General features: G+C 33.1%; 1 long non-coding RNA gene across 1 annotated transcript; it reads right to left on the bottom strand.

Annotated features, from left to right (window-relative positions):
- Positions 1 to 3,374: 3,374 nt before the first annotated feature.
- LOC147291504 (uncharacterized) lies at positions 3,375 to 4,548 on the bottom strand. Its single transcript, XR_015121423.1, has 2 exons — positions 4,105 to 4,548; positions 3,375 to 3,645 (listed from the first exon to the last, which is right to left on the bottom strand). It is a non-coding gene; the product is annotated as an uncharacterized LOC147291504 (long non-coding RNA).
- Between the last annotated feature and the right edge of the window lie 10,770 nt (positions 4,549 to 15,318).

The raw sequence follows: 15,318 nt of genomic DNA, 5'->3' as shown, positions 1-15,318 counted from the left end.
CTCTCTGTCTCTCTCTGTCTCACTCGGGTCTCTGTCGCATCTGTTGTTTGTGCAAAAGGGGAGAACGACAGAAAGGCAGATGGTAGGAGAAGACAAAAAGGTAAATATAATGGGTTTGGACTTGTTTTAGGTTTTGATTATTGCTGATACTATTCCGATCACCCTGAGATGATTTTCATATTTTTTAATTTCAATTTTATTTTTAAAATAAAAAGTTTTAATTTTATTCATCGAATTATTCGACACTTGTCTGTCAAAATATTTATGACTATTTGACACCTAAAAAAGACATCGGTTGTAAGTTGTCGAACTCCTTAATATATTTTGATGGTATGCTGCCAAATGGTGTGAGTGATTCTATATTTTTTTGCAAAAAAGAATAAAATTTAAAAAATTTGTTCAAAATATATTAGGATGTGCAATTTAACAAAGGAGGGTGGTCATAATAACCTCCACCTTTGACTATTGGGAGTTGTTGGGCCTTATATTAGTATTCTTATTAGTGGATTTGGGCTCAAATTTCTACTCTAAATAGTGGGTTTAAAAAAATATTAAACATGAACGCATTTAATTTGGGGCATTTTACTAGTTTTGTTTCTAAGAATTTTTTATTTACTCTTAAAAAATCTCAATTATATATTCTCATTTAATAGAAAATAACATTCTAATAATAATAAATAAGAAAATGTGTGATGATTATGTTCAATTTTAAATAATAAATAATAAACAAGATCGAGTATCAATCAATTTATGCATTAATAATCTATTATAGTTCAATTTTACTTTTCAAACTTGACACTAATATATATTATATCCCCTACATATCATATACTTGTCATATAAACCCTAATTTATGATAATTATATCATATTATATGCATTGATGATTGATTTCACATTTTCTAAAGTTTCATTTAAAAATTATGTGTTTTGAAATCAATATCTGTTGTATTTGTGTACGGCGGCCAATATCGATAATGACATCGATATTTCCTTATTTTGGAGTAGATGTGTCAAACGGGCCGGGTCGGAAGCCTATCATGCTTTCATGCCGTGCTCAGGTCGGCCTATATAATTAAGACCTAGGTCCAGCACGGCTCACAGGCCATTCGTGCTCGTGCCATACCGTGCCTTACACAGGTCGGCCCACAGACTTTTTTTTATTATTTTTTTTAAGGTGATAAAACTAATCTTATGATATTTTTTTCTTTTTTATAATTAAATATTAACATTATTTTTAATGAAAATTGAATATTTTTGTTAAAAGGTTCTCTAAAAATAAAAAAAACAATGTTAAAATAGTCATGCCTAATTCGGACATATTTCATGCCCGTGCTCGTGCCGTGCTTGGCCCGTGTCGTGCCCAATGGGTTAAAAACTTCGGTCCAGCCCGGCCTCTTTAATCGTGTCATGTCTATTTTAATCGTGTCATGTTGTGTTGTGCTCGGGCCGACCTGACCCATTTGACACTTCTATTTTGGAGTCTCGATAATATCTTCACGGCCAGTATTTTAAACCTTGCTCATTGGTAATGGCAATTGACGGTGAGGCCATGTGGACGGAAATCTGAGGCGACTGACATAGGGTAAAAGAGAGGGATTGTCTAGGATATAGTCTATTGTAGGCGTGTTTAATATCCAATCAATGACTAGCACGTATGAAAAAAATAAAGGAAGTTCTTAACTGTCACCAAATCGGTTTTAATTGGTTTGGTTTGGGCTTTTAAATTGGTTATTAATGATTGATAAACAAAAATAGGGTAAATTTATGAAAGGGATAATTTTAGGAAAAATACTCTAACTATATCCTTTATCACAGTTGATGATGGAGGCAAAAACGTCTTTTTACTTAAAAAATAATTATAAAAAATTATTAAAAAATAAAGCTAATTATTAAAAAATAAAAATAATCATAAAAAAATAGTTTGCAAAATAAAACTAAAAGAAACTAAAAATATAAAAAAAATTCCACAAAGTAAAACTAATTGAATTTTAAAAAGTAAAAAAATAAAAATAAAAATAAAGGGCATCCTCCTTCACCCACCAAGCCCCACCCACCACCTAGCCCCGCCCCTTCACCTACCACCTAGCCCCAGCCCTCCCCCTTCCCCTACCACCTAGCCTCAGCCTTCCCCCTTCCCCCACCCAGCTCCACTCCTCTTCTTTCTCTTTGCCTCAATTTTTTTCTCATCTCTCTCTGTCTCTCCTCTTTTTCTCTCTGCCCCCCAGCCAGCTCCCCCCACCCTCTTCCATCCTCGTCGCACATTTCCCCCACCCAGCATACCCCTCTCCTCTCTCTGCTCACTTTTTCTCTCATCTCTCTCTGCTTTTCCTCTCTTTCTCTCTCTCCCCCTTGCTAGATCCCCCAACCCATCCCCACCCCACCATTCCCCTTCCCTTTCCCCCAAACACAGCTCCAGCCCCGCCCTTACCCCACCGAGCCTCACCCCTCTCCTCTCTTTGCCTCCCTTTCTCTCTCATCTCTCTCTCCTTCTCTCTGCCCGCCCACCCAGCTCCCCCTAGCCCCGACCCACTTCTCCACTAAACTTTCTATTTGTTTAGTTTAATTATTTTTATTTTTATTTTAATTGTTTAGTTTTATTTTATTTTTTTTTATATTTGTTTAGGTAAAGAGGCATTTTTGCCACTCAAAATTAGTATTTTTTGACCGAAAACACTTAATTAAGCAAAAAAAAAAAAAGGTTTAAGATCCTTAATTGGAACAAAGTGAATGTCGCATCGTCAATTGCGACAATGAGCATAGTACGAGTCATTTTGCTAAAATTATTCCTTTATGAAATAACCCATTTAATCTCATTCTTACTCTTTTAATCTTCTCTTTCCAATTCCAAACCTCACAATTTGACATTCTGTGTAGGGGTGGGCACGGTCCAGTACAGTCCAGTGCTCACCCCAAACTGTAAACTGAACTGTGGAGCTAATCCAGTCCAGTCCGGTACCAGAGAACTGAAAATTTTGGCTCAGAACTGGACCAAACTGAACTGGAACAGTTCCAGTTCAGTCCAGTTCACTGTTTGGGACTGGGCCTCACTATTTGGGCCTTAGCCCAATTAAATTTTTGGGCCAAAATAATTTTAAAACATGTTTTTTTTTTTAGTTTTTAATAACAACTCACAGTATTTTTTTTTAACAACAAATCAAAACATTTTTTTTAACAACAAATCAACCATTTGTTCAAATCACAATTCACAACAAATCACAACAATTCAACATTTAACAATTAACATATAAGAAATCAAGTCATCAACATTCAACCATTACATTTTTTGTACCATTCCACAACCTACAAGATATCAACCACTAACCATTTCACAACTTTAAAGACTCAAAGTGACAAACCATTTCATCACTCATCAAGTGCAAGTGCAAGTAAATTAAAAAATAACCTAATAACTTACTAACCATACACCATTGTCCAAGTGCAAATGCAAGTAAATTAAAAGATAAAAACCAACCAAAGCTAAAGAAGTACAAACCAAATACAAATTACAAACCAACCTAATACAAATTACAAAGTACAAACCAATTAAATACAAATTGAGTTACATAACTAAAAATAACACAAATGAAAATACCCTAGCCAATCATCAACCCCCTGCCACCAGCCAATTGTCTTCAAATAACTCCTGTCAAAAACCAATTGTCTTCAAATAACTCCTATCAACAACCAATTGTCATCAAACACTATAAATAAATAACTAAGCAACTAAGCAACTAATCAACTAAACAATAGAATTCAACTTAACAAATTGGGGCTCCATCTCTCCTAACAATTTAACAGACAGATTAACAATCAAAATTATCAAACCCAACAAGTAAATCAGTAAATCAATACACCCAGCAAGTTCCAATTTTCCCAGCAAGTTCCAATTTTCCCAACAAGTAAACCCAACAAGTTTCAATTTTCCCAAACAACAAGTAAATTAGTCAATCAAAATTATCAAACCCAAATTCAAGTAAATCAGAAAATCCAACCCTAAATCCCCAAATCAAACCCTAAACCTAACCCAAAATCAAACCCTAGTTTAGTAAATTAGACAGAATGAGATACTGAGATATGAGAGATGAGAGGTGAGAGAACTTACAGTCGGGTCGAGAGGCGAGATCAAGAGCCGAGTCGAGAGGCGACGGCGAGAGGCGACGGCGAGAGGAAGATCGCGATGGACTGATCACGAGAGGAAGATCGCGACGGCGATGGCGACACACTGAGACGATCGTGGGTTTGAGACACTGAGATGTGAGAGTGAGAGGGGAGAGTGACTGACTGAGACACTGAGACGTGAGAGAGTGACTGGGAGTTGGCGACGGCGACGGCGACGGGAAGAGAGGAAGATGGCGAGGGCGAGAGGCGAGCTGCGAGCTGCGAGACTGAGAGTGATAGATGAAGGATGAGAGGCGAGCTGCGAGACTGAGAGGTGAGAGACCCAGGGACTGAGAGGTGAGACCGTGAGAGGCTGAGAGCTGATGAGATTGGAGATCGAAAGAGGGCGGCGCGACGCGAGCTTAGGGTTTGGAATTGAGTGAGTGACTGTCTGAAATTCTGAATGAGTGAATGAGTTTTGTTATATTGGAGATTGACTAAATTGACTAGATGAGTGCGTGAGTGGTTGTTTCATTTGGGGGTATTGGGGTAATATTTGATCAATTGACTAAATTAGTCTAATTGAGTAATTGGGGTTTCAAACTTTTAATTGAGTGATTACTGATTAGTGACTTCAGTGTTTGAGTTTTGTAATTAAATTGGGGTTTTAATTTTTTAAACACTTAAGTCACTTGGTTTTAATTTTTATTGGGGTTTCAATTGTGGTTATATAGTTATACTTATATAGTTGATTAGTTATATATATTATATATGTATAGAGTAATTAATATAATTTAGGATACATGGTTATAGTTGACTATGAGTCTAATTGGGGTTTCATTGGGGTTTCAATTGGGTATATAGTTACATATGTTATATACTTATATACTTATTACTTATATATAATATATGCATAGAGTAATTAACTAATTAATATATTTTAGGGGGGGTATATAGTTATAATTTTATTAGGGTATAGGGTTATAGACTTATAGTTGACTATGAGTCTAATTGGGGTTTCAATTAGGTTTATATACTTATATAATTATATATGTTATATACTTATTACTTATATATAATATATGTATAGAGTAATTAACTAATTAATATAGTTTAGGGTATATGGTTATAATGTATTAGGATATAGGGTTATAGTTGACTATGAGTCTAATTGGGGTTTCAATTGGGTATATAGTTATATATGTTATATACTTATATACTTGTTACTTATATATAATATATGCATAGAGTAATTAACTAATTAATATATTTTAGGGGGGGTATATAGTTATAATTTTATTAGGGTATAGGGTATAGACTTATAGTTGACTATGAGTCTAATTGGGGTTTCATTGGGGTTTCAATTGGGTTTATATACTTATATAATTATATATGTTATATACTTATATACTTATTACTTATATATAATATATGTATAGAGTAATTAACTAATTAATATAGTTTAGGGTATATGGTTATAATGTATTAGGATATAGGGTTATAGTTGACTATGAGTCTAATTGGGGTTTCAATTGGGTATATAGTTATATATGTTATATACTTATATACTTATTACTTATATATAATATATGTATAGAGTAATTAACTAATTAATATAGTTTAGGGTATATAGTTATAATTGTATTAGGGTATAGGGTTATAGACTTATAGTTGACTATGAGTCTAATTGGGGTTTCATTGGGATTTCAATTGGGTTTATATGCTTATATAGTTATTAGTTATATATGTTATATACTTATTGGGTTTATATGCTTATATGTTATATAACTATATACTATACCATAGAACTATAATAATTTTAGTATATAGGGTTTAGTGTATATATAAAGAATATATTAATTGTATTATAAAAGGTGTAACTAAAATTATATACTAAAACATTATTATATATATATAATATAGGCCATAGGGTTATATAAAATATATTTTAGAGTCTAAAATATAGCTAGGTTAATATTAATTTTATTATCTAAAATGTGTAAAATGTGTGTAAACATGTTTGTAAAAATGTGTATAAAAATGTTTAAAAAGTGTATAAAATTGTATAAAAATTAAATATGTATAAAAATTAAAAATATATATTAATTATCCAGTCCAGTCCAGTCCAGTCCAGTTCTGTGAAGTGCAAAACTGGACCGGAATTGGATTGGACCGGTCCAGTCCAGTTCGGTCCCGGTGTTGACCAGTTTTGGTCAAAGCGGTTTTTTACGGTTTTTTTCCCCCCAGTTCGGTCCGGTCCACCCGGTTCCCGGTTTAAACGCCCACCCCTAATTCTGTGCATGTGAAAAGTCAATTATACCCATAATAACAATACCTCCTCACTTGTGCAATGTAGATCATTTTTCCTTCCTCTCTCCCAAGTCCCACCACAGCTCTCTTCCAACCCATATCATCTAGATCTCATGTTGATAGATCTAATATGTACAACAGATCTAAGATCAACATGTTGCCGTGTGTAAGATCTAAGATTGGCTTGGGCTGCTCCTTCATCGATACCCAATCTATCTCCACAAATTACAGACTCTCTCTCCCAACCCACATCATCACATACACTGTGTCTGCAAACCATATATTTTCCTTTTTTTTTTTTTTTTTCTTTTGTACGTTTAACCAAATATATCGTGCAGTCAAGAAAGCTTATTTGGAACTTTAGATCAACAACCCACATAGATTGTTTGCTCCTCCATCAATATCATGCAGTGACCTGCAGTCACCGCAAGCGAAGCTTATTTATAATGTTTCCCATGTAAAAAAACATGAAAGAAAATAAATAAAAAGCTCACGCATGTGTTGGGAAAGTGCATGTAAATTTAGAGCTTTAGTAATGGGTTGTTTTGTTTTCTTCGTTATTGTTCAAATTTGCAAATATGAGTTTGTTAAAATGCACATATATACCTAAGTTTTTTTGTTTTGCTAAATGGAACTCAAATACAAATCTAAAATTTGGATGGTCGACATTGATATTATGAGTCGATAAATGATCGACATTCTGGTCAATTAGGTCACTTTAGATAGTGTTGTAACTAGTTTATCATATTAAAAAATAGTAGATGCGTGGGTCCAAAGGGGCTTTAGATTTGGTTTTTTTGTTTACTATGTTCATCTTCTCTCACTTTTTCACATCTTTTTTATAGTCAATTTTTCAATCGTTTTTTTGGACGATATTTGTCTACCACTTTGTCAACTTAAAGGGTATTTTGGTCCAAAAAGTGGTCAAAGAGTCAAAATTGTTAGTTTTGAGATAGGAGGGTTAAACAAGTAGGAATAGGAATTAAAGTGGGTTATTTCATAAATTTTTCCAAAAACTATTATTAGTGATCATAAGAGGTTTTATCTGATCAGTTTAGGGCCTCATAATAATTTTACCATTTTTCATGCACTTTTATAAGTTATATAACATATAGTTGAAACTTCGCATTTCAAATTTTCAACAATATTTTTAACATCCAAAATCTTATTCCAAATTATCAAATAATTGATGGACAATACTTGAGTCATCCATATGAGTTCTAGTCTCAATAAGAATGCTAGTTCTTACTGTTCATATGTTATGATATGAATATACCACACCAATTTGTTATGTATGGATGATGAGATTCCATTAATACAGAGCCAATTCCAATATACTTATTGGAGGGTCCCATTGGCATGCATCAAGTAGGAATTGAACCTACAAATTCGCCAATTATGAGTTGAGCGCTTTAACCATTCAGCCATGGATGTTTAGCAGGGATCCTCGTACATGGTGAATAACCAAATTCCAATTGAAATGAAATCTTTATGATAAATCAATGCAATTTAGGAGGACTCAATGAAAGGACATCAATTCAAATCCTGGATTTTCGAATTGAGAGAGATCAAGAATTCTCACTATTTCTTAGTACACCCAACCCCTTCCCCCCAAATTCTTGTTCAGCAGTGCAGGCTCAGGATCAGAACCGTTCATTTTTTAGATAACCTATTAAAGATCATCTCTGCAAAAAATCAACTCAATCGGAAATTGTTTGGTTATATAACCTGTTATCGAATAAATGGAATAAATGTACGGTTTGGTCAAGAAATCACTCTTTAAATACAAATTATCCATTTATTTCATTTATTCGATAACAGTTATATATATAACCAAATGATTTCCGATTGAGTTAATTTTTTGCAGAGATGATCTTTAATATAAGATCTAAAATATGAAAGTTTCTAATCCTGAGCCTGCACTATCGAACAAACATTTTTTGGGGCGGGGTGGCCCAAGTATTGTCCATAATTGATGGCCAACAAAATCACTCTGGCCTACAAAATATGTTGTCGAGCAATAGAAGGCCAAATTCACTAAAGGAAAGACTTCAACCGGAAGCAGGTCTAATCAACAACTTCAACATGTCTGAGGACTCAACATGTATGATTATGAAACTTAGAACATTCTAAAATTGTTTGCGAAAGTTGTGCGAGCATGATACTAGTTCTACAAAACTGAACTAACTGGTTTGTGTTGTGCAATGAGTTTTAAAATATTTTTGAAATGTCTATTCCCTCGGGCATTATATGCAGTAAATTTTTTGCAAATTATTTTCAAACCTAGTTCCCTAATGGAAAGCAATGAACATATGTGATGCCCACGCTCTACATTGTTTTCCTCCCATCTCAGGTACGCATGTGGACTTTGACACACTTCATTGAAGAGTTGGTGATGCGATCTCGAGATTGTCAACTCCTCTCTTGTAATTTGTCTTATGTGACTCTGTGGGTAGGTCTTTACAAGTTCTACCTTGCTAAGTGTTGTTATTTGTTACTTTTATTTGCATTCTCTAGTATGTGAATACTAATGTAATTAAACATGCATTATTAGTAACGGAGCATGATAAAACATTTAGTGACATATAACAATAAAGATTACACACATTACTATATGCCCAATTCCATCACATTTTTAAGTCCTTTCGTAATCCCATTGAACGGAAACTTAGTTAATGAACACATGGTAGGATTCCAAGTTCAATTCCCAAAGGGCATATTAACTAAAATGAAATTAAAAAAATTTCAAAACCATTAACTTTTATGGGAAAAAAGACCTACGGGTACTACTATTATGTAATATTAAAATATTTTAGTGATTTAAATGAAATTTGCTAAACAAAATTTGTTGTTGACCTATTTTTTTAAGGTTTATTTACTATTTCACCCCGTAAAAGTAACTTTTAATCAGACTTCACTCTCTAAGGTTTATTTTATATCACATTACCTCATAAAACTAATTATCGTGTATCATTTTGCCCACTTTCTATTTTTACAAACTTTAGAAAATAATTAAAAATAGTTCCAGAATCAGAAAAATACACGAAAATTTTCTACGGACTCGTTTTGACTAGTACTAATTTACTATAGGGTCAAATTACCAATTTTTCATCCGAGTGTTTTCAGAAAATTAAAATACTCTATACTTTTTAGAAATTCATAGGAAAATATCCCGAACTCTAAAAAATACAAGGTTTTCACCATTGGTCTTCTAAAAAATAACACTACCTTTCTTGTGAACACTTACTACCCAAAAGACCTCTCGGTCTTAGAGGAAAATAAATTCCCTCTATTAAATAAATTCTAGATAAATTCTAGAATTTCCGTAAAGTCTTAGAAGAATTCTCTAAAACAGGTTTTTGATAATTTCCAAAATATTTTTTAGAATTCATCTGAGAATTTACGAAAATTTTAGAATTTTCATAGAGGGAAATTTGTTTTAATTTTTTTGAAATAAATTTGGACTTCTCAAATTTTCTAGAAACTCTCAGAGGATAAATTGGTAATTTGACCCCATAGTAAATTAGAACTAGTTAAGACGAGTCCGTAGGAATTTTTTGTGTATTTTTCTGAGTCCGGAGCTATTTTTAATGAATTTCCAAAGTTTGTAAAAATTAGAAGTGGGCAAAGTGATACACGAGAATTAGTTTCAGGGTATGTGATACAAAAAAAACCTTAGGGAGTGAAGTTAGATTAAAAGTTACTTTCAGGGGATAATGTGATACAAGACGAGTTCGTAGGAATTTTTCATGTATTTTTCTGAGTCTGGAGCTATTTTTAATAAATTTCCAAAGTTTGTAAAAATTAGAAGTGAGCAAAGTGATACATGAGAATTAGTTTCAGGGGTAATGTGATACAAAATACACCTTAGGGAGTGAAGTTAGATTAAAAATTACTTTCATGAGCAAACTAGTAAATAAGCCTTTTTAAAAATAAGAACATTGTTATGTATGTGGACAGGTGTCAAAAAATGAAGAGACATAATGGGCAAACCATTACCATGCATATGCATTGTTGTGTGGAGATAAAATACTATGACACGTATATGCCTGAATTTGAAAAAGACAATGTTGTGCTGGTGATATATAACACACTACTGCCATTCATTGACCACCCCTATGAACCCATGACCCCACACTAGTAACTAGCATAAACCATGAACTATGAAGTCCATGTATACCACTGCACTAAGGGCATGTTTACCTCAAGGGAATGAGAATGGGGGAATGAGAATGATTCTCATTCCTGTGTTTACTAACATTTGTGAATTATACTCATTCACAGTCATGTGTTTACTTAACAGTTGGGAATGAGAATCATTCTCATTTCCTTGTTTACTTAACAGTTGGGAATGAAAATGATTCTCATTCCCTTGTTTACTAAACTTGGAGGGGAAATGGAATGCATGCAGGGCCCACGATTCCTGATTTTGGGGGAATGAGATTCCTTAGGGGGGTCCGAAATGAGGGAGGGGGAATCAAAATAAAATTTTCATGTCCAAAATGCCCCCACATTTTTTATGGAAAACCAAAAGTATCCTTTATTTTATCATTTAAAATGAATATTTAAATAAATATTCATCTTTTTGAATATTTATCATTTAAAAAATTAAATATAATGGATTAAAAAAATTGTGAATATTAAATGGTTGATAGAAATAAATTGTAAAAAGTATTAAAATTGTAAATATAAATAGTTAGAAAATGGATTAATAAATAAAAATATTAAAATTGTGATTAATAAATAGTTGATAGAAATATAAATAGTAGTAAAATGAATATTTATCATTTAAAAAAAGGTTTATTGATTTTAACTACTAAATTTTAATAACTTTTTAGTTTAGGTATCAAAATTAAATAGCATTTTAGATTAGGTACTAGTTGAAAAGTCAAACAAATTAATAAAGTAAAAAATATTAGAATTTACAAATATTACATCACATGCCACTACAATAAAAAAATAAAAAAAATATTACATCACAAATATTATACTATATTGTATTATAAAAAAAAAAATCAATTCAGTCACAACTTAATTGTGATTGTCTTAGTAAATTAAAAGAGACAACTCACACCACTATACTATATATTATTTTGAGTAAAATTATTGTTTTGACCTCTATTTATACTATATTGTAGTATAATTTCTCTAAAAAAAAATTAAATTAAGTCACAACTTAACTGTGACTGTCATTTAGTCACAACTAAATTTGAAGTTGTGAGTGTTGTACAGTCACAACTAAATGTGAAGTTGAGACTATAGTAGCAAATTTTCAAGATAATATAAAAGCCTCAAAAGCAATTTTGTCAAAACCTTATAACTTTTAACTAACACTCATCATATATGGGCTAAAGGATAAAAATGTCAAATGAAAAATGTTCAAATCAAAGGGGCCAACATATTTGTGACATAATCTAAAAAACTACATTTAAATTTGGTAGTTCAATTGAAATATTATATGGTCTTCATGCTATACCAAAAAATTATTGAGATTTGGTATTTAATCCTAATTTTCTATTTAAAAAATTGTGATTAATAAATAGCACCTAAAAAATATAATGGATATTGTATAAGGGCATTTTATTAATCAAAACTCATTTTTATTATGATTCCTATTTCTTAGTAAACACGTTTATGGAAATCAACTTTATTTTCATTCTCATTCCTAACAGTTAGTAAACACGTTAATGAGAATGGCTGATTCTGATTCATGTTCAAGCGATTCCTATTCGTTCTGATTCTTTCTCATTCCGATTCATTCTAATTCTTTGCATTCCGATTCTTTCTAATTTTGATTCCTGCTCATTCTGATTTCTGTTTATTTTGATTTATGTTCATTCTGATTCATGTTTATTTCGATTCTTACTCGTTTCGATTTCAGTTTAGTAAACATCTTGTAAGTCTAATTTTGACGTTCTCATATACTCTCATCAGGCAACTCGACTCTAATCTCAATTTCTTTTGACATTGATCATTTTAACTTTCTTCATTCTTTGGGTAAGTTGGTTCTTCCATAACCCAAGAAAATACACCATACAAGACAATTTGAAGCAGTTCAATTCTCAAACAATTAATCATATTGAAGGGCTAAGATTAAAGAAACATCTTTGGAACAATGTAGAGTCATTTGAGCACAACACAAGAATAATCAGACAATCCTATACAGTATACAATACTACCAAAACTCAAAAGCAGTTCACAACCACAAACAAAGCCAGGAGTTTAAGAGAAACAAGTCTATTAAGTCTAGAAAAGAGCCCTCAGTTAATTGGTCACATTCATAATCAGGCTGCTTATTAAGGCTTAGTTTGGGATTGCTGTGAGAAAAAACGGTTGTGAAGTAAAACAGCTGTGAAGTAAAGTCAGCTGTGAAGTAAAGCAGTTGAGTATTTGGTAAATTATATTTTCAAAAGTGTTGTGAGTACAAAAAGCAGTATGAAGGTGTTTGGTAAATTGTAATGTAAAACTGTTGTGGCTATTTATAATTACTAAATTGAGGGTATTATGGGTAAAATAAAATTTTCATTGTTGCTGTGATTCACTGCAACTTTCAAAAGCACCTACAAACTTGCTTTCTATTTTTGCTGTGGGGAGTTGAGAATTGTGGGACAAAACACTTTTTCAGTTTTTTACCAAACACCAAAACTGCTGTGGGTGATTGAGAATTGTCATCTACAGCAGCTTTTAGGTCCACCACAACAATCCCAAACGGGGCCTAAGTCTTTCCTTATTCCAATCCTCTGCTGGCGGCTCAATAATATTAGAAAACGAATCAATCTCTGACCCTGATGATTCCTTCTTCGAGGCTTCTTCTTCTTCCCTCATTTTCTTTGAGGCTTCTACTTCTTCCCTCATCTTCTTTGCGGCTTCTTCTTGGTCGTATTGGATTGGGAATGAGGTGGGAGAGACAAGAGAAGAGATGGAGAGAGAGAGAGAGAGAGAGAGATGATCTGGGTTTTGTGGTGGTGATCGCTTTCAATTGCGTTAATAATTGGGGTTTTTTTGCCCAAAAAAAGATAATAGGGTTTTTAGTTTCGGGGTGGAGGAGATTGTCAGATCGAAGCCGAGATTAGGGTCGGATATGAGCGTAGCTCATGAAGCCACTGTCTCGGCCTTTAAATGCTTAGAGCTTACCCATGGCCATGGGCAATTTAGTCCATGCGAAAACACTCTTGAATTAAACTCATATTATTTAATTAGGTTTTTTTTTTGTTTGAAGTCCAAAACATAATAGCCCACGATCGAACGACCCACTTGCAAAAACACGGTAACAAGTTGGTCCACTTTAATGAGCCGAGCGTTCGGCACTGTTCACTGACTGCTCGACAATTGTCATTGTGCAACTGTGCCTATTTGAAACTGCATAAAAATGATACTTATAGATACATTTGTCAAGAAACAGACTCCAAGTTTAGAATAGTTTTCTGATATTTTCATTCAACCACAAACGTGGGTATTTGTATAAGAATCTATAGCAAAATTACAGGAAAAATTAATTACATGATTACAGGAATTGTAGGGGATTGTAGGAATTACAGGGATTGTGTGATAAACTACCCTAATTACACTGCACTAGTCAACTAACTTTTTTTTTTTTTGCCATGAATAGTCAACTAACTTTAAATACACTAATTGCTTGTTGACTCACGCCAATAATACCTTATGTTTCATCTTATATAAACATGTCAAAAACTAATGAAACTAACATAAAATACAAAATTCAAACTTATGGAGTCACATTCACCCGCATTATAACCTAAAAATCTTGTTACTAATTGCCATTATTCGACAGTGGCAATTTGTCCATTTTATAAAAAACCAAGGCACGCTGAGCACTCGACATTAAAAACACGGGGCCTGTTATAACGTGGGTTTATTTTTAAAAAAGTTGACCTCTTTTAGTTTTGGTCTACAAGTTACAACTACAACAGAATGAAGTGGGTAGTAAACAATATGCACTCTAGAAATAAAATGTATCAATTACATGCAGTCTTGAACAGTATAAATGATTTGCACGGTCGTTTGCTGAAGCCTCAAATCCATGGATGACAGAAATACATGAATGACTGAAGATGAGATCTCGGATAAGAACATAAGCCTAACTCATCTGTTCAAGTACATTGAGGAGCTCTAAAAGGCAGCCACAAAATTGAACCAGAAATCAAAATCTGCACTTCCATTTCACGTGTGTCCCAAAACTGAAGCATATTTTTTCAGGAAACACAACAAATTAAGCAAAGGTGGCACTAACTATGTTAGAAAGACCACTTGAGTTGAGGGAGCTGAATGACTGACTAATGAGGTCAGAATGTACATTTATAAATCAAGATGGGACTCTGGAAGTCATAGTATAAGCATTTGGTATGGCCAATTTTTAGCTATTTTTAAGCTAAAAAGTTATTTTGACTAGCCACTTTCAAAATTTCACTCCAACTGTGCTCTCTCTTTCTATTAACTAACATTTTATCATTTAAAAAAAGAAAACGTGAGAACACCAATGAAAAGTTTAGGAAATAGCAACAAATCCCTTCATGGCATAGACTATGCCATTGAAAATGCACAGTTTGAACACAGCAGAGTCATGTCAATTTGTCATGAGGTCTGGAGAGTCTAGAGCTGTCAGACATCCGTCATAAAATCATCAATGCTGAGCTAATTAACAATACAACTTGTAGACTGAAATACCATGCAGATTTCAAATGATAGTAGCTTGTAGGTACTGATTTAAAAAGACATCTGTGTTTCCCTTCTGAAAAATTCAGATCAGGATTGGTGGTGCATTACTGAAAAGCTGTCTCCAGAATGCAATGCTTGCTTTCAAAGATAAATCTTGCAGAATAGGAGCACCAGGTGCTGCATGAATCTAAAATTCGTAATCATACATGCAGGAGGCACCAACACACCATGG

This window comes from Dryas octopetala, chromosome 3 (assembly GCF_963921425.1).
Source record: "Dryas octopetala chromosome 3, drDryOcto1.1, whole genome shotgun sequence".
Taxonomy (NCBI): Eukaryota; Viridiplantae; Streptophyta; class Magnoliopsida; order Rosales; family Rosaceae; genus Dryas; species Dryas octopetala.
This window is presented reverse-complemented; position numbering and strand designations above follow the sequence as displayed.